Source organism: Phyllobates terribilis, unplaced genomic scaffold (assembly GCF_046119375.1).
Source record: "Phyllobates terribilis strain yellow unplaced genomic scaffold, ASM4611937v1 Scaffold_4__5_contigs__length_816908805, whole genome shotgun sequence".
In the NCBI taxonomy this organism is placed as follows: domain Eukaryota; kingdom Metazoa; phylum Chordata; class Amphibia; order Anura; family Dendrobatidae; genus Phyllobates; species Phyllobates terribilis.
In genome coordinates this window covers 684,199,725-684,220,405 of record NW_027362764.1, presented here as the reverse complement: position 1 = coordinate 684,220,405, position 20,681 = coordinate 684,199,725, and the positions used below count along the sequence as shown (strand labels likewise).

At 44.5% G+C, this 20,681-nt stretch overlaps 7 pseudogenes; all 7 read left to right on the top strand.

The window, feature by feature from the left end:
- Positions 1–5,274: 5,274 nt before the first annotated feature.
- On the top strand, positions 5,275–5,394 carry LOC141269019 (5S ribosomal RNA; annotated as a pseudogene).
- A 7,422-nt stretch (positions 5,395–12,816) lies between these two features.
- LOC141268639 (5S ribosomal RNA) lies at positions 12,817–12,936 on the top strand (annotated as a pseudogene).
- Positions 12,937–13,877: 941 nt separating this feature from the next.
- LOC141267415 (5S ribosomal RNA) lies at positions 13,878–13,996 on the top strand (annotated as a pseudogene).
- Positions 13,997–14,616: 620 nt separating this feature from the next.
- Positions 14,617–14,731, top strand: LOC141270325 (5S ribosomal RNA; annotated as a pseudogene).
- Positions 14,732–16,386: 1,655 nt separating this feature from the next.
- On the top strand, positions 16,387–16,506 carry LOC141268604 (5S ribosomal RNA; annotated as a pseudogene).
- Positions 16,507–17,456: 950 nt separating this feature from the next.
- Positions 17,457–17,575, top strand: LOC141267505 (5S ribosomal RNA; annotated as a pseudogene).
- Positions 17,576–18,196: 621 nt separating this feature from the next.
- LOC141270149 (5S ribosomal RNA) lies at positions 18,197–18,316 on the top strand (annotated as a pseudogene).
- Positions 18,317–20,681: the final 2,365 nt, after the last annotated feature.

Sequence of the window (20,681 nt, the reverse complement as noted above, 5' to 3'; positions counted from 1 at the left end):
AATTCCACCGGGTAGGCACATCGCATTTTAGCCGGTGAAGTGGCAGGCCCAACGACTTCTGTAGAGATGTAAGTCGCTGAGCTGCGGGATGCGAACGGCGGAAGTGAGCACACAGCGACCGTGCCCTCTGCAGAAGGCCATCTAGTCTGGGATAGTGGGCTAAAAATTGCTGGACAACCAGGTTCAACACGTGAGCCATACAAGGCACGTGTGTGACATTGCCCCGGCGATGGGCCGCACCCAGGTTTGCAGCATTGTCGCACACGGCCTTCCCTGGTTTCAGGTCCAGTGGAGTCAGCCATTCATGAAATTGGTTCTCCAGAGCTGACCACAACTCCTCAGCTGTGTGACTCACATTTCCCAGACATTTCAAAGTAAAAACCGCCTGATGACGTTGAGCCCTACTGCCAGCATAGTAAGGATGTGTGCAGAATCCCTTCTGCGCAGTTAGAAAGCTTGTGGCATGACCAGACAGGCTTTGGGTGCAGGTGGAAGACCGAGAGGAGGTTGAGGAGGCAGAAGCAGTGGAGGAACTTTGACATAAAGAGGATTGACGCACAACTCGTGGGGACGGCAAGACTTGGACAGCAGCCCCTTGTCCTGCTGTCACCATAGTTACCCAGTGCCCAGTCAGCGACATGTAACGCCCCTGTCCATGCCTACTCGTCCAAGTGTCTGTGGTGAAATGCACCCTGTCACACACAGAGTTTCTCAAAGAAGCGGTGATGTTGTGTGCGACATGCTGGTGGAGCGCAGGCACACCTTTCCTTGAGAAGTAGTGCCGACTGGGCATCTGGTACTGGGGCACTGCGACGGACATAAGGTCTCGAAAATCCTCTGTGTCCACCAGGCGGAAAGGCAGCATTTCTGTAGCCAAGAGCTTGCAGATGGTGAAATTCAACCTCTTAGCTTTCTCATGGCTAGGAGGAAATGATCTTTTACTTGTCCACATCTGAGGGACCGAGGGCTGGCTATTGTGCTTAGACGGGGTTGATAAGGGTGTCCCCGGCAAACTGCCGGTCTGTGAGGAAGATGCAGGCAGACATGTTAGGTTGCCTTGATCCAAAGGTAGTGCTATCGATGTCGGACAGTGCTCAACACCAGCTGGTGTTACCACCTCCAAAGAAAATGATGACCTGCCAATCACGCTGGCTGTTGCGGGTAAAGAGGTGGCAGGTCTGCGCCCCAAAACAGGTGTGACTGCTGTCCCCCCAGTCACAGAGGATGAAGAGGCCGAGGATGCACAAGATATGGCAGACGGTGGTTGGCCCGGCCGGCTAGGCCGGATTGTAGCACACTGAGCTTCCCACTGCAACTTATGCTTCATGTCCATGTGCCGGTTCATGCATGAAGTACTCAAACTATGTATTTTTTGGCCTCTACTTAGCTTTTGCTGACAAATGTTACAGATAACACGAGTTGGGTCATCTTTATCGATCTGAAAAAATGCCCAGGCTATGCAAGGCTTAGCACCCATGCGACCTGAAGAGCCACCACGACTTGTGGTGAGAGGCAGAGTTGTGTTTGAGTATGCAGTTGTTGACGTGCTTCCAGTACTATGTCTCTGTCCAGGAAGGCGCAACCTGACCTCGTCGTCACTAGCATCTTCCTCCACCTCCTCTGCTGACCTCATCTCTTGGCTGACTGTGGGTTGACAGTAAGTGGGATCTCCAACCTCATCATCATCACCCTGTGCGTTATCACACCCGTCGTCCTCAGAGCCAACCTGTTCCTGCCCTGACAAAAAACTAAAGTTGTCGCTCCAATCAGGTATTTGAGTCTTATCATCGTCTTCCTCATTGTCTCCACCAACAGGAGTTACAGTTTGGGAATGAGGGTCTACATTATGGTCAGAACCTTCTGCGTCTGGTCCTGGATCCGACTCATAAAGATTCTGGGCATCAGTGCAGATCATTTCCTCGTCTGGATTCACAGAAGCGCTGGAGTCGACCTCTGATTCCCAGGCTATAGTATGAGTAAACAGCTCTGCAGACTCAACCATCTGTTCTACCTCATACTCAGACGGGCAGCTGGAGATTTGGGAGCTGTGAGGAAGCAAGTGCGATTTGGGTGACACCTTTGAGGACTGGAGTATTTGTGATGTTGAAGTTGATGTGGAGGAGAGCCCACTTAAAGGAGCACTTGATATCCGTTGAAGCACCTGCTGTTTTTGTGCCTCATCTGGAATTTGTAGCGATTGGCGTGGCCGTAAGAAAGGGATCTTATCACATTGTCCGCTAAAAGAAGTAGACATTTTAGTTTGGCTGGAAGATGGTCTTTCTTCTGCAGATGTTACTGTTGCTTTAACACCTACCCCACGGACACAACCTTTTTTCCCCTTCCCAACACGCCTATTCCCCTTTCCACCAGCAGCAGGCCTTTTTCCACTCATTTTGGTGGTTAACTAATTCACAACTCTGGAGTTGTTTGCACAAAAAAACAATGGATGGTAACCGAGCAGAGCTGAGTGGCCAAACTGTGGTATTAGGCCAAAACTATTGGCTGGGTTAGATGCAGAAAAAAATTATATTCAATTTGCAACCTGATGGAGGTCAGTATAGATGGACTAATACAACAAGTCCCACACACAGCTAGAAGCCCGATATTTTTTCAGAGGTAGATGCAGAAAAAAATATATTCAGTTTGCAACCTGATGGAGGTCAGTATAGATGGACTAATACAACAAGTCCCACACACAGCTAGAAGCCCAATATTTTTTCAGAGGTAGATGCAGAAAAAAATATATTCAGTTTGCAACCTGATGGAGGTCTGTATAGATGGATTAATAGAACAAGTCCCACACACAGCTAGAAGCCCAATATTTTTTCAGAGGTAGATGCAGAAAAAAATATATTCAGTTTGCAACCTGATGGAGGTCAGTATAGATGGACTAATACAACAAGTCCCACACACAGCTAGAAGCCCAATATTTTTTCAGAGGTAGATGCAGAAAAAAATATATTCAGTTTGCAACCTGATGGAGGTCAGTATAGATGGACTAACAGAGAAAGTCCCACACACTACTAGAAGGCCAAATATTTTTTCAGAGCTAGATGCAGAAAAAAATTATATTCAGTTTGCAACCTGATGGAGGTCAGTATAGATGGACTAATACAACAAGTCCCACACACAGCTAGAAGCCCAAATATTTTTTCAGAGTTACTGTAGATGCAGATAAAAATTATTTTTAATTTGCAACCTGATGGAGGTCAGTATAGATGGACTAATAGAGAAAGTCCGACACACTACTAGAAGGCCAAATATTTTTTCAGAGCTAGATGCAGAAAAAAATTATATTCAGTTTGCAACCTGATGGAGGTCAGTATAGATGGATTAATAGAACAAGACCCACACACAGCTAGAAGCCCAATATTTTTTCAGAGGTAGATGCAGAAAAAATTATATTCAGTTTGCAACCTGATGGAGGTCAGTATAGATGGACTAACAGAGAAAGTCCCACACACTACTAGAAGGCCAAATATATTTTCAGAGCTAGATGCAGAAAAAAATTATATTCAGTTTGCAACCTGATGGAGGTCTGTATAGATGGATTAATAGAACAAGACCCACACACAGCTAGAAGCCCAATATTTTTTCAGAGGTAGATGCAGAAAAAAATATATTCAGTTTGCAACCTGATGGAGGTCAGTATAGATGGACTAATACAACAAGTCCCACACACAGCTAGAAGCCCAATATTTTTTCAGAGGTAGATGCAGAAAAAAATATATTCAGTTTGCAACCTGATGGAGGTCAGTATAGGTGGACTAATAGAACAAGTCCCACACACTGCTAGAAGGCCAAATATTTTTTCAGAGCTAGATGCAGAAAAAAATTAGATTCAGTTTGCAACCTGATGGAGGTCAGTATAGATGGACTAATAGAATGATGCTATGCCCAAAAGATTTTACTTCACTAGGTGCAGTAAAAAAATTGGTATTCTATACACAGGTGGTATATCTTGCAAAACAGATAGGCTACTCCACTGACTAACACACTCTGCAATAGGCCAAAAAGGATTATCTTTGCTAGATTCAGCCAAATGCTGTGAAAAAAACTTGCACAGCACTGGCACAGACCTGCCTGGCAAAAACTGATAGGAACTGATGTAACCTAGTCCTGAAAAGGACTCCAATTACAATTAGTCTTTACTCCCACAACCTATCTATTTAAGAGCACAGACCTGCCTGATAAAAGTCGTAGGAAATGCTGTAACCTAGTCCTTAAAAGGACTGCAATCACAACTATTCCCTACTCCCAAGCTATCTGTATATTTGTGCGAAAATTGGCTTGAAATTAACAAGGTATAGCGCACACAGCAACAGCGGTGCCGTCTAACGCGCAGCTGCAGCAGTGAGAAAATGGTGGCGACGGGGAAAATGGCTTGGTCTTATAGGGCAAGGACATGTGACATACACTGCCAATGACACATGCCCTTGCTTGTGTGAAAAAAAGCACTTCGCTCCGTGTGTGCGCTGCTGATAGGCTGACAGATTGCACCTCCCCACTGTAAATGCGGGAAAGAGAAAAAAAAATGGAGATCTTCATTGTTCCTACAGAGATACATCCCCTGCCCCTCCCCCCACCCCGCTGTACACTCAAACTGCATATTAACATTAATTTTCATCATTACTGAGAAAAAATCCAGTTATGATTTTGGTGCACGAACAGTTATCGAACATAACCTCGAACAGCCGAATTTTTCTCAAATTGTTCGTGTTCGCCGAACGGCTCGAACACCGCCCAAAACAGCTCTAATTTGAGATTGGCGAACAGTTCGAGTAGAACAACGCTCATCTCTACTTCTGATCACCGTGGGCCTCCAGTATTGTTGCTTCTTTACTTTTAATACTAGGCTCCTTTTCACCAGGACCAGCGTCTCCCGCGTGGCTGGAGGCAACCACCGGTAACCCCAAGCAGAAGACCTTTGCAGGCAACACGACCCTCCCCCCTGAAGAGCAGCTCAAAGTCACTGGCAACCATCTCACCCTCTTCCTTCATTTACCCCTGGACGTCTCGCTCCGCCCCCAAGTTACGGGTCCAGCTTGCTCTTTCAGTCACATTACCGCGATGAAGGGTTTAGCCTGCAGGAGACCCTGCGCCGAGACGTTTTTGAAGACACCTGATGCGGCGGGTGAATCACTGCTAAACAAACCACACCTGTAGGGACGGCACAGCCTTTGCATGGACCCTTCGGAGCCCGCCCCGTCACGGCCAGATTGCTCGCCACCAAGCGATCCTGAGAAAGGCTGGCCGGGAGATGGATCGAGCAGAGTCTACTGGCCATACCACCTTGGATATACCCGATCTTGTCTGATCTCGGAAGCAAACCAGGGCTGGGCTCGGACAGTACTTGGATGGGATACCTCCTGGAAACACCGGGTGCTGTAGACCATTTTGATGACATTTTGCCCTACTGCCCAGCTCGTCTAGCATGGAACGGCGCCTTGCCGGACACCGACCTTAAGTAACTTAGATGATGGATGCCCCAAGGACTCTGAGACAGTTGGCAGCTAAGTACGCTACCCCGCCGCCCTTCACGCAGGCCTGACACCGAGCTCCTTGCCACGGCTAGGAGTGCTTATTGACTCCGCAGCTCGCCGTGTGGAAATGATGGCGTTAAAAGCACCCGGGGCCGTGAAGGGGCCAGGCTTTCAGCAGGTGCCCAGGGAAGGTTTTGGATGCCGACCGCCTAGCGAGGGCCAGCAGAAGTAGCATGTTTCTCTGCAAAGAAGCTTGTGTAACCAAGCCAGACGGCTGACAAAGAGCTAACCTCAGTGCAAGGAAGGCAAGGAAGGAATTGGGGAGGGGGGGGGTGATTCCTGCTAGGGCCCTGAAATCATAAAACAGGCAGGAGAGTCTGACGCATGGTGACGGAGAGGTTGTAGGGGCAGATAGGGGGTGTTGTCACGTGCGAGCACGTGTGCATGCTGGCTTGTGTGTGAGAGTGCGCTTCCTAGGTGTGGCGCGCTGCATACAGTCAAAGGGATTGTTCCCTTTCATTAAAAGTTAATCCCCGGCTGCAGCCTATTAGAAAACAACTAACTGCGCTCTACTCACCCTACCCGGGTCTACCGGTGAGTCTCGCCTCTGCTCTCGGCCTGTGGCATTGGCCGTGAAGCTGACGTTCCGTCGACAGCGCTGCAGCCGATCAGTGAGCTCAGCGGCTCTGAGTGGGGCGTTGTGTCTACAAGACCTTTTAAGGAAGCCAGCAAAAAAATTGAAGAGAAGGGAAAGCACAAAAGGACCTGGTCTTGCTGAGCACTGGAAAGGGCAGCCGGCAGCCAGACGTCAAAGTAGAAAAGCAGCAAGTGAGAGGCTTGTCTCTGCCTACGGCCACACCACCCTGAACACGCCCGATCTCATCTGATCTCGGAAGCTAAGCAGGGTCGGGCCTAGTTAGTATTTGGATGGGAGACTATAAAATAATACTCTTCCTGTATTATTTTTTTCTACTGAGGACTTCTCAAAGTATCAATATCACGATATTCTTATAAAAAAATGTATCTATTTATTCTTGGATTTTCCATTAAAAAGAATCAGATTGCAGCAGGTACATACAATAATTAGTTATAAAGTAATTGTCCATTTGTCCATAATTATCTTAATTGTTGAGATTCACCCATCTTTCCTTGGATCCTGGCTGGTAAATCATGTCTTTGTCCAGCATGTGTCCAGGCCTACATGTCATCTGCTTCTCAGCATGAAGATTCTGTGTCTTGTGGGGTGGGCAGAGCAAGAGAGCTCCCCCTTTCTGTACCATGGGCTTTTATAGCCAGTCGTATGGCACACCTGTTCTACATATGGTAGTGAACCAAAAATACACACACAACTAGCGCCTGTCAACTAGACACGATGGCTGAGGCATAGAACTCAGAAAAATGATTATCGATTAACATTCCAAATGAATTTCCATAATTAACCATTTAACATTTCCCCCTTTTTGAGAATAAAAGGACTTTAACTGAAATTTCTCAAAAGAAGATACATTCATCAATCATTTTTTCTTTCCTTCTTCCTTGGCAATATCATTAAATTTCCATAATAATAATAAGAGCAATAATAGTATCAATATCGGATTATTGTTATATAATGATGTGAATTCATGTTATGGTAAGCCGTGACTAATATTCATTTAATATGTATAATTATACTTCCCTATATCTAAATTGAAGCAATCGCGGGTTCAATCGTCATCATCTGATGTCATCGGGTCGTCGTCTCGTCTTCTTCTTGGTTCTTTTATAACACAGTCTTTAGATGAAAACTCTTTTGAAATAAATTACAGCATGTAGATATTGTACAGTCCATAATTGTGTTCATTATTGTTCAGTCCATAAACTGTACTCTTTATTAGAAAGATCATGTGTGTCAGTTGATAAGAAAACAAAGTCCATGGATGAAATGTAGCTTTAATATCTGTGCAGTGTCACCTGGACTTACGTTGGATCGTCTTTGGAATCTTCCGTGTGTCCGCACTGGTCTCGTGTCACTTTTGGAACAGATGTGACGTCTTTGGTCAGTAAAGCAAGGGTTAACTTGACACTTTCCTGCTTTATATAGCACCATAAACAGTACTCAGTCCTTTATATACAGGACACATATGCCAGGTATTACCTGTTCACCTGCTTTCATTGAAGCATTGCAGGTGATAAGAAACCACTGGAACGTGATGAAACTTGAACACAACACAGTACATATGGGATCATCGTCCTCTGCCGTCCTGGTGATCAGTGGTGTGAATTGTATTGTATGTAATGGACACAGTCTATTATAACACTCAGCATTCACACCTGTTACCTTCTGAGACGTCCGGATATCAGTTGCTTCTTCTTGTAACTTTTGAGAATCTCTTTGATTTATAAAAATTAAAAGTCTTTATTAAGATAGAATTCATAATTGCGATGTCTTGATTGAAGTCTTCATTCCCTAATCTGATACCAAATCTGGCAGTTTTTCCTAACCTATAATATCACAGCGTACCATAGCAATCAGTAAAATCCATCTAATTATTATCAAAATATTAAAATAAATTATGTTTGGAATAATAAACAATAATAGATAATAATTCATTATCAATCAAGTTCTCCATATGATAGAACATTTTTATGTCATAGGTGTAATTACCTTTTCCAACCCATAGGTGTCAGTGTATTTTGAAAAAACAAGTTTTTATATCTTTATTAAACCAATAATATCAAAGAATGTATACTCCTGAACCAAAATGAATAAATATATGAATGTATGAATGAATGAATGAATGAATGAATAAATGAATGAATGAATTGTTGTGTTTACTCAGAAAATGTAAACATTTTTTTCCTTAGCAATATATATTTAATGAAGCAATACTCTTGTATTAGACATTACTTTATTAAATATTAATGTTTTCTCAATTGAGATATTGAACTGAAATAAAATCAAATGAGAATTAAAAAATGAAAAAATAGAAAAATAAGAAGTATAAAGTAAGAATAAAATTTTAAAAATGAAAAATAAAATTAAGAGTAAAAATAAGAATAAAAATAAAAATAAGGCCTTTAAATTTTAATGACAAATGCAGAGTAATTATATTCTCCATAAAAAATACCCTTATATCTCCATTATCTGGATGATTTCATATTTGTCATAACCTAGTACCACCAAAAAATATTATATTATGCAACTTTGCATGTAATACCCTTCTTAATTATACCATAGTACCTTATTATTATTTCTTCTTTATTAAAATGTGTGGAAAATAAGTATTGATCAAAAGTGATTATGTAATCAGGATCAAAAACACATTTTCCCCCTTAATACCAAAAATATTATTTTATAAAATTTATGTATATATCAGAACCCAATTAAAAATAATTATTCTTCTAGAAATATTGTGCATAAATTTCATATTGATGAGTAGCATAGATTTGACTAAAGAGAGGTGTGTACCTATTTAGGTAACCATTAAAAATAATATTATAGTTATTCAAGAATATTATCATGTGGAAAATTATTCTAAATATAAATTTGCTTTGTAAACCATTTTGATGTGTGGTTGCCCTTATCCACTATTAGTTAAATCAAGAAATAATAATTATTAAAGAAATATAGAAATATATATATGTAGATAATACCTAATTATGTATTATAATTTCCTCAGAATTAAATATATTTTTGTACCTTCACATAAGGAAACATTTTTTTTTTTTAAACATACAAACATACGAGGCCTCTGTCACATCAATCACACTTAGCAGCTGCTGATTTACTCATCTGTCACCTTCACTCTGACATTCACAGATATGTTCAACTCAAACATTCCACATATGAAGTTTTAGATATATATATATATATTTAACCCAAAATTGTTGTATCCCAATTTATTAATGCGCATTGCCATATCAATTGAATATCTTTATATTTCTTTGAATATTCCCCAAGTACATATTATATAATATGAGAGTAAGTCACTGGAATTTCAGACACTTGAAAAAATTCTTGTCTTAGATTCTTTTTTCACTGGCTGCCCGGTCTTAAGTTACATCAGTTGAAAATAGAATGAATGGGATACTATACTATTAGCTCAAAGTTCAAAGGCCGCAGCTGTCACACGTCATGCTGTAAAGCTACTTTAATTTGCACGAACACTTCATGCACAGAAAATATTAGCAACACAAAAGAATTAATAAGTATTACATATATGTTATAGTTCAACTAGATATATTGTTATTATTTTAAAATGTTATACACATAAAATCATGCAATTTTTTCACTTCCTGTGTGAATAAAGAAATAAATCCATTTTAGAGTTCTTTGATCAAATCCTGCTTTGGAATGAAAACTCTAAGGAAATATAAGAAAATAAAATTAAATATCAAATTCATACAGAAACAGAATTATTTAAATATCTTATACATATATTGGTTGGTTCTAATGTAATTCAAAATATTGCTACTTAAATTTATATATATGAAGTTCTAATTTATTAATTAATATTTATATATATATATATTTTATAAACGTATATATAAATACAATGATACGCAATCTCTACTTAGACAAGTGTATATATATATATATGAACTATTAGAAACTATGTAACTACAATTTTACTGTATGAGATTATAAATAAATATTGAGACATTGTATTACATTTTGATACAACATTATAATTACAGTTTTTCCTTAGCCACTCCCTAAACAAAATCTTCTGTCTCTCTCAAATATCTCCAGGAACGCCCTCTTTAGGAAAGACATTTTTCTATCCTTCAAAACCTCAGAGAACTGCCTGTTCTTCTGTCCACATTACATTACGTCACAGTGAGTTGGTCGTCTCACCTGTCTCTGTCCATCAGTTTCAGCCATTTTCCTTTTTAGAGAATCACAGTTCTGACTGAGAATTAACTCATTCTGTGGAGAGATGGATCTTTGCACTGGCTGATATGGCTTATAACATATATGAAATCTTCTGCGTATTTGATAGAGTTCACTATGGGGATAACTCAGTCTAGGAGAGTTTGAAATTGGCTTTTGGTAAGATTTTACCTTTCATGGTTTTATAAATTTAGCTTGATTTATTTTCTTTTCACGATTCTCATGTTTTCTAACAAAATCCAGCATCTGCGCACATTCAAATAATGAATTTTTTGTGATGCCATAACTTGGGAAACTGAATTTAGGAATTTGAATTTTTGTACAAAAGTTGTTATCATATGTTGTACTTTTCCATTTTTGATGAGAGCTTTGTACAACCGTTCAAATATGGACATGCATGTATATGTACATTCCTTCCTACCAATCCTTAGTTTCTGCAGATCTTCTATGTTGGGAAAATCCTTTGTGACACAATAAATCAAATATCTTAATCTGTCCGAATCATTTTCCCATCCATTAGGAGAGTCATTTTCACAGGGCATTAAATGTAAACGTCTGGACAATGTCACAGGAATCCATATTTTAAATAATTGATTCCTCTCCTCATTGGATAAATCAAACTTATCAGAGAAGCTCTCAAATGTCTATGAATTTCTACAGGCATGGATTTTGACATCATATTTTGGCATGATTTTGTATAATTTCAGCAAATTTTTCCTCATTTTAATTTGGAGTTGAGCCTGGGTAATTCCAGAATTCTCTGATATTTTTAGTGGCTCTTGTACGTCCGTTCCTCCTACGTCACTCACGTCTCCTCCCACATCACCTAGTATGTCGGTTTCTCGTATGTCAGTCATGTCTCCTCCCATGTCAGGTTTCTGTATGTCCGTCTCTTGGTCAGACCAAAGGTCACCTTCAGTTACAGACACGTGTCTTACTTCTTGTTCATTTTCCACATTACAGTCAGAATCAGTATCACCGTCTGACACTTCTACACTATTTTCCTGCTTAGAAATCTCTGACACAAGACTATGAAAAAAATCTACCAAATGTAGAATATTTCTCAATTTCTGTTTGTCTCTATTTACCAATTTAGAAGTTAACTGTAAATTCTGCAATTCACATTCTTTGTATAAACTGAGCCACAAAACTTCTATGTCATCTCCTACATTACCTTTGAAATTAATATTACTTTGTTTAGCAAAAGAAGAAATTATATCCATATTTTGCTTACCTTAAGATTCCTTGGCTTCTCTTTATCAGCACGTCCTGTCTTCAGTTCGTCTGAGTCTTTTCCTGTGTGATTCTGTTCCTTGTTAGTACCTCTGCTTCCTGTCTTTCCTCAGTCTGTAGGTCCTTTCTGCTTCTCGTGACAAACTAGTGAATTTACTGACACGTGAACAACAGCTGTTCAGCTCGTTAGGACTCCCCCCTTGTTCACGGAAGAAATTCACTTACTTAATTTAAAAAACAAAAAAACAGGACTGGCTGGCTCACCATTGTAAAATAATAGTCTTCCTGTATTATTTTTTTCTACTGAGGACTTCTCAAAGTATCAATATCACGATATTCTTATAAAAAAATGTATCTATTTATTCTTGGATTGTCCATTAAAAAGAATCAGATTGCAGCAGGTACATACAATAATTAGTTATAAATTATATAACTGTTCTACATATGGTAGTGAACCAAAAATACACACACAAATAGCGCATGTCAACTAGACACTATGGCTGAGGCATAGAACTCAGAAAAATGATTATCGATTAACATTCCAAATGAATTTCCATAATTAACCATTTAACAGAGACCGCCTGGGAATGCCAGGTGCTGTAGGCTTTTGCTTTTTCCTTCCTTCCACCAGCAGGGGGCACTCTCTTCTATGTCTTTTTTCCATTCCCTTTCACAAGTGCACACATTCATTCTCTTTTCTTTTTTTCATTTGCTTTCTCTCTTGCGCTATTTCATCTCTGCAAAATACCAGCATCCTTCTGATCACCGTGGGCCTCCAGCATTGTTGCTTCTTTACTTTTAATACTAGGCTCCTTTTCACTAGGACCAGCGTCTCCCGGGTGGCTGGAGTCAACCACCGGTAACCCCAAGCAGAAGGCCTTTGCAGGCAACACGACCCTCCCCCCTGAAGAGCAGTTCAAAGTCACTGGCAACGATCTCACCCTCTTCCTTCATTCACCCCTGCACGTCTCGCTCAGCCCCCAAGTTACGGGTACAGCTTGCTCTTTCTGTCACATTACCGCGATGAAGGGTTTAGCCTGCAGGAGACCCTGCGCCGAGCCATTTTTGAAGACACCTGATGCGGCGGGTGAATCACTGCTAAATAAACCACACCTGTAGGGACCTCACAGCCTTTGCATGGACCCTTCGGAGCCCGCCCCATCACGGCCAGATTGCTCGCCACCAAGCGATCCTGAGAAAGGCTGGCCGGGTGATGGATCAAGCAGCGTCTACTGGCCATACCACCTTGGATACGCCTGATCTCGTCTGATCTCGGAAGCAAAGCATGGCTGGGCTCGGACAGTTCTTGGATGGGATACCTCCTGGGAACATCGGGTGCTGTAGACCATTTTGATGACGTTTTGCCCTACTGCCCAGCTCGGCTAGCATGGAACGGCGCCTTACCGGACACCGACCTTAAGTAACTTAGATGATGGAAGCCCCAAGGCCTCTGAGCCAGTTGGCAGCTAAGTACGCTACCCCGCCACCTTCACGCAGGCCTGACACCGAGCTCCTTGCCATGGCTAGGAGTGCTTATTGACTCTGCAGCTCGTCGTGTGGAAATGATGGCGTTAAAAGCACCCGGTGCCGTGAAGGGGCCAGGCTTTCAGCAGGTGCCCAGGGAAGGCTTTGGATGCCGGCCGCCTAGCGAGGGCCAGCAGAAGTAACATGTTTCTCTGCAAAGAAGCTTGTGTAACCAAGCCAGACGGCTGACAAAGAGCTAACCTCAGTTCAATGAAGGCAAGGATGGTGTGGAAGGAATTGGGGAGGGGGGGGTGATTCCTGCTAGGGCCCTGAAATCATAAAACAGGCAGGAGAGTCTGACGCATGGTGACGGAGAGGTTGTAGGGGCAGATAGGGGGTGTTGTCACGTGCGAGCACGTGTGCATGCTGGCTTGTGTGTGAGAGTGCGCTTCCTAGGTGTGGCGCGCTGCAGACAGTCAAAGGGATTGTTCTCTTTCATTAAAAGTTATTCCCCGGCTGCAGGCTATTAGAAAGCAACTAACCGCGCTCTACTCACCCTACCCGGGTCTACCGGTGAGTCTCGCCTCTGCTCCCGGCCTGTGGCATTGGCCGTGAAGCTGACGTTCCGTCGACAGCGCTGCAGCCGATCAGTGAGCTCAGCGGCTCTGAGTGGGGCGTTGTATCTACAAGACCTTTTAAGGAAGCCAGCAAAAAAATTGAAGAGAAGGGAAAGCACAAAAGGACCTGGTCTTGCTGAGCACTGGAAAGGGCAGTCGGCAGCCAGACTTCAAAGTAGAAAAGCAGCAAGTGAGAGGCTTGTCTCTGCCTACGGCCACACCACCCTGAACATGACTGATCTCGTCTGATCTCAGAAGCTAAGCAGGGTTGGGCCTTGTTAGTACTTGGATGGGAGACTGCCTGGGAATACCAGGTGCTGTAAGCTTTTGCTTTTTCCTTCCTTCCTCCAGCAGGGGGCACTCTCTTCTATGACTTTTTTCCATTCCCTTTCACAAGTGCACACATTGATTCTCTTTTCTTTTTTCATTTGCTTTCACTCTTGCGCTGTTTCATCTCTGCAAAATACCAGCATCCTTCTGATCACCGTGGGCCTCCAGCATTGTTGCTTCTTTACTTTTAATACTAGGCTCCTTTTCACCAGGACCAGCATCTTCCGCGTGGCTGGAGGCAACCACCGGTAACCCCAAGCAGAAGACCTTTGCAGGCAACACGACCCTCAACCCTGAAGATCAGCTCAAAGTCACTGGCAACCATCTCACCCTCTTCCTTCATTCACCCCTGGATGTCTCGCTCCGCCCCCAAGTTACGGGTCCAGCTTGCTCTTTCTGTCACATTACCGCGATGAAGGGTTTAGCCTGCAGGAGACCCTGCGCCGAGACATTTTTGAAGACACCTGATGCGGCGGGTGAATCACTGCTAAACAAACCACACCTGTAGGGACGGCACAGCCTTTGCATGGACCCTTCGGAGCCCACCCCGTCGCGGCCAGATTGCTCGCCACCAAGTGATCCTGAGAAAGGCTGGCCGGGCGATGAATCGAGCAGCGTCTACTGGCCATACCACCTTGAATACACCTGATCTCGTCTGATCTCGGAAGCAGGGCAGGGCTCGGACAGGACTTGGATGGGATACCTCCTGGGAACACCGTGTGCTGTAGACCATTTTGATGACGTTTTGCCCTACTGCCCAGCTCGGCTAGCATGGAAGGGCGCCTTGCCGGACACCGACCTTAAGTAAGTTAGATGATGGAAGCCCCAAGGCCTCTGAGCCAGTTGGCAGCTAAGTACGCTACCCCGCCGCCTTCACGCAGGCCTGACACCGAGCTCCTTGCCACGGCTAGGAGTGCTTATTGACTCCGCAGCTCGCCGTGTGGAAATGATGGCGTTAAAAGCACCCAGGGCCGTGAAGGGGCCAGGCTTTCAGCAGGTGCCCATGGAAGGTTTTGGATGCCGGCCGCCTAGCGAGGGCCAGCAGAAGTAACATGTTTCTCTGCAAAGAAGCTTGTGTAACCAAGCCAGACGGCTGACAAAGAGCTAACCTCAGTGCAAGGAAGGAATTGGGGAGGGGGGGGGGTGATTCCTGCTAGGGCCCTGAAATCATAAAACAGGCAGGAGAGTCTGACGCATGGTGACGGAGAGGTTGTAGGGGCAGATAGGGGGTGTTGTCACGTGCGAGCACGTGTGCATGCTGGCTTGTGTGTGAGAGTGCGCTTCCTAGGTGTTGCGCGCTGCAGACAGTCAAAGGGATTGTTCCCTTTCATTAAAAGTTAATCCCCGGCTGCAGGCTATTAGAAAGCAACTAACCGCGCTCTACTCACCCTACCCGGGTCTACCGGTGAGTCTCGCCTTTGCTCCCGGCCTGTGGCATTGGCCGTGAAGCTGACGTTCCGTTGACAGCGCTGCAGCCCATCAGTGAGCTCAGCGGCTCTGAGTGGGGCGTTGTATCTACAAGACCTTTTTAGGAAGCCAGCAAAAAAATTGAAGAGAAGGGAAAGCACAAAAGGACCTGGTCTTGCTGAGCACTGGAAAGGGCAGTCGGCAGCCAGACTTCAAAGTAGAAAAGCAGCAAGTGAGAGGCTTATCTCTGTCTACGGCCACACCACCCTGAACATGCCTGATCTCGTCTGATCTCAGAAGTTAAGCAGGGTTAGTACTTGGATGGGAGACCACTTGGGAATACCAGGTAATGTAGGCTTTTGCTTTTTCCTTCCTTCCACCAGCAGGGGGCTCTCTCTTCTATGCCTTTTTTCCATTCCCTTTCACAAGTGCACACATTCATTCTCTTTTCTTTTTTTCATTTGCTTTCTCTCTTGCGCTATTTCATCTCTGCAAAATACCAGCATCCTTCTGATCACCGTGGGCCTCCAGCATTGTTGCTTCTTTACTTTTAATACTAGGCTCCTTTTCACCAGGACCAGCGTCTCTCGCGTGGTTGGAGGCAACCACCGGTAACCCCAAGCAGAAGACCTTTGCAGGCAACACGACCCTCCCCCCTGAAGAGCAGCTCAAAGTCATTGGCAACCATCTCACCCTCTTCCTTCATTCACCCCTGGACGTCTCGCTCCGTCCCCAAGTTACGGGTCCAGCTTCCTCTTTCTTTCACATTACCGCGATGAAGGGTTTAGCCTGCAGGAGACCCTGCGCCGAGACATTTTTGAAGACACCTGATGCGGCAGGTGAATCACTGCTAAATAAACCACACCTGTAGGGATGGCACAGCCTTTGCATGGACCCTTTGGAGCCCGCCCCGTCACGGCCAGATTGCTCGCCACCAAGCGATCCTGAGAAAGGCTGGCCGGGTGATGGATTGAGCAGCGTCTACTGGCCATACCACCTTGGATACGCCTGATCTCATCTGATCTCGGAAGCAAAGCAGGGCTGGGCTCGTACAGTACTTGGATGGGATAACTCCTGGGAACACCGGGTGCTGTAGACCATTTTGATGACGTTTTGCCCTACTGCCCAGCTCGGCTAGCATGGAACGGCGCCTTGCCGGACACCGACCTTAAGTAACTTAGTTGATGGAAGCCCCAAGGCCTCTGAGCCAGTTGGCAGCAAAGTACGCTACCCTGCCGCCTTCACGCAGGCCTGACACCGAGCTCCTTGCCACGGCTAGGAGTGCTTATTGACTCCGCAGCTCGCCGTGTGGAAATGATGGTGTTAAAAGCACCCGGGGCCGTGAAGGGGCCAGGCTTTCAGCAGGTGCCCAGGGAAGGTTTTGGATGCCGGCCGCCTAGCGAGGGCCAGCAGAAGTAACATGTTTCTCTGCAAAGAAGCTTGTGTAACCAAGCCAGACGGCTGACAAAGAGCTAACCTCAGAGCAAGGAAGGCAAGGAAGGCAAGGAAGGCAAGGAAGGAATTGGGGAGGGGGGGGTGATTCCTGCTAGGGCCCTGAAATCATAAAACAGGCAGGAGAGTCTGACGCATGGTGACGGAGAGTTTGTAGAGGCAGATAGGGGGTGTTGTCACGTGCGAGGACGTGTGCATGCTGGCTTGTGTGTGAGAGTGCGCTTCCTAGGTGTGGCGCGCTGCAGACAGTCAAAGGGATTGTTCCCTTTCATTAAAAGTTAATCCCCGGCTGCAGGCTATTAGAAAGCAACTAACCACGCTCTACTCACCCTACCCGGGTCTACCGGTGAGTCTCGCCTCTGCTCCCGGCCTGTGGCATTGGCCGTGAAGCTGAAGTTCCGTCGACAGCGCTGCAGCCGATCAGTGAGCTCAGCGGCTCTGAGTGGGGTGTTGTGTCTACAAGACCTTTTAAGGAAGCCAGCAAAAAAGTTGAAGAGAAGGGAAAGCACAAAAGGACCTGGTCTTGCAGAGCACTGGTAAGGGCAGCCGGCAGCCAGACGTCAAAGTAGAAAAGCAGCAAGTGAGAAACTTGTCTCTGCCTACGGCCACACCACACTGAACACACCCGATCTTGTCTGATCTCAGAAGCTAAGCAGGGCTGGGCCTGGTTAGTACTTGGATGGGAGACCACCTGGGAATACGAGGTGCTGTAAGCTTTTGCTTTTTCTTTCCTTCCACCAGCAGGGGGTACTCTCTTCTATGCCTTTTTTCCATTCCCTTTCACAAGTGCACACATTCCTTCTCTTTTCTTTTTTTCATTTGCTTTCTCTCTTGCGCTATTTAATCTCTGCAAAATACCAGCATCCTTCTGATCACCGTGGGCCTCCAGCATTGTTGCTTCTTTACTTTTAATACTAGGCTCCTTTTCACCAGGACCAGCGTCTCCCGCGTGGCTGGAGGCAACCACCGGTAACCCCAAGCAGAAGACCTTTGCAGGCAACACGACCCTCCCCCCTGAAGAGCAGCTCAAAGTCACTGGCAACCATCTCACCCTCTTCCTTCATTCACCCCTGGACGTCTCGCTCCGCCCCCAAGTTACGGGTCCAGCTTGCTCTTTCTGTCACATTACCACAATGAAGGGTTTAGCTTGCAGGAGACCCTGCGCTGAGACATTTTTGAAGACACCTGATGCGGCGGGTGAATCACTGCTAAACAAACCACACCTGTAGGGACAGCACAGCCTTTGCATGGACCCTTCGGAGCCCGCCCCGTCACGGCCAGATTGCTCGCCACCAAGCGATCCTGAGAAAGGCTGGCCGGGCGATGGTTCGAGCAGCGTCTACTGGCCATACCAGCTTGGATACGCCCAATCTCATCTGATCTCGGAAGCAAAGCAGGGCTGGGCTCAGACAGCACTTGGATGGGAGACCTCCTGGGAACACCGGGTGCTGTAGAACATTTTGATGACGTTTTGCCCTACTGCCCAGCTCGGCTAGCATGGAACGGCGCCTTGCCAGACACTGACCTTAAGTAACTTAGATGATGGAAGCCCCAAGGCCTCTGAGCCAGTTGGCAGCTAAGTACGCTACCCCTCCGCCTTCACGCAGGCCTGACACCGAGCTCCTTGCCACGGCTAGGAGTGCTTATTGACTCCGCAGCTCGCCGTGTGGAAATGATGGTGTTAAAAGCACCCGGGGCCGTGAAGGGGCCAGGCTTTCAGCAGGTGCCCATGGAAGGTTTTGGATGCCGGCCGCCTAGCGAGGGCCAGCAGAAGTAACATGTTTCTCTGCAAAGAAGCTTGTGTAACCAAGCCAGTCGGCTGACAAAGAGCTAACCTCAGTGCAAGGAAGGTTATCCTTATCCTCTCTTGCTGACAACTTTATCTTCCAAAAGGTAGGGAAGAAAACAAGGGGATCTGCAACTTTGGATCTAATCCTTATAAAAAGGGAGGAAATGGTTAAGGAAGTAAAGGTGGCTGGGACCCTAGGAGGCAGCGATCATGCTATTATAGAATTTTGGATAACTAGAGGAAGAAGACATGTGAAGACTCAAACTTCAAGGTTAGATTTTAGAAAGGCAGATTTTAAGAGACTCAGAAAGAGAATAGAAAGGATCCAATGGCTGGATGTCATTAAGGACAAAAATGTCCAGGAAGGATGGGAAATTTTTAAAAATGAGATTCTCAAAGCACAATCGTTAACAATCCCGAAAAGTAGGAAGAATGGGAAGCATTTAAGGAAACCAGGATGGATGAACACAGAACTTAAACACATGCTAAAAAGAAAGAAAGAAATGTTTATTAAATGGAAAGAGGGAGGATTATCTAAAGAAGATTATAATGCAGTCTGCAGATCCTGCAGGGCACGTATCAGGTTAGCTAAAGCTGACAATGAATTAGGCTTGCAAGAGATGTCAAAAGCAATAAAAAAGGATTTTGGGGGTATGTCAAAAGTAAAAGAAAAGTCAAAGATGCTATAGGATTTTTACAGGATGAAAATGGAGAAATGGTAAGAGAGGATGTTGAGAAGGTCGAACTTTTTAATTCCTATTTTGCATCTGTTTTCTCTCAGAAAGAAAATGTAACATCAACTGATCTTCACTGTCCTTTTAAAGGAATAGAGGAATCCAAGTTATCTGTAAACAGAAAGATTGTGAGGGAATATTTAGCTAACATAAATGAGTTCAAGTCTCCAGGTCCAGATGAATTACACCCCAGAGTACTGAAGGAGATCGTAGAAGAAATTTTAGAACCACTCTCCATAATCTTTGAAAATTCTTGGAGAACAGGAGAAGTCCCAGAAGACTGGAGAAGAGCAAATGTTGTTCCTATCTTCAAAAAGGGGAAGAAGGTGGACCCAGGGAACTATAGGCCGGTGAGTCTGACTTCTATACCAGGAAAGATCTTTGAACAAATTATTAAACAACATGTATTTAAGTACATGGATAAGAATGAAGTGATTAACCAGATTCAGCATGGGTTTGTAACTAACAAGTCATGTCAGACTAACTTAATTTCCTTCTATGACAGAATCACTGACTGGGTGGATCAGGGAAATGCTGTAGATATAGTATATCTTGACTTCAGCAAAGCATTTGACAAAGTATCTCACACCATCCTTATTGAAAAAATGACCAAGTATGCAATGGACCAGGCAACTGTTAGGTGGATTCATAACTGGCTTAGTGATCGGACTCAAAGGGTGGTTGTAAATGGCTTCACATCCAGCTGGATGAATGTCTCAAGTGGGGTACCACAGGGCTCCGTCCTGGGACCTGTATTGTTCAACATCTTTATCAATGATTTAGATGAAGGAATTGAGGGTAAACTGATTAAATTTGCTGATGACACAAAGCTAGGAGGGATAGCTAATACTAGAGAAGAGAGAGAGAGGATTCAAAAAGACATAAATAAACTGGAGCAGTGGGCAGCAACCAACAGAATGGTTTTTAACAGGGAAAAATGTAAAGTACTACATCTGGGCAATAAAAATGAAAAAAGCATATACAGAATGGGAGGAATAGAGCTAAGCAACAGTACATGTGAAAAAGACTTAGGTATACTAATAGATCATAGACTGAACATGAGTCAACAGTGTGATGCAGCAGCAAAAAAGGCAAATACAATTCTGGGATGTATTAACAGAAGCATACAGTCTAGATCACGTGAAGTCATTATCGGTCTTTACTCCTCTTTGGTCAGACCTCATCTGGAATACTGTGTACAGTTTTGGGCACCACATTTTAAAAAAGACATAGACAAACTGGAGCAAGTTCAGAGAAGAGCGACCAGAATGGTGACTGGTCTGCAAACCATGTCCTATG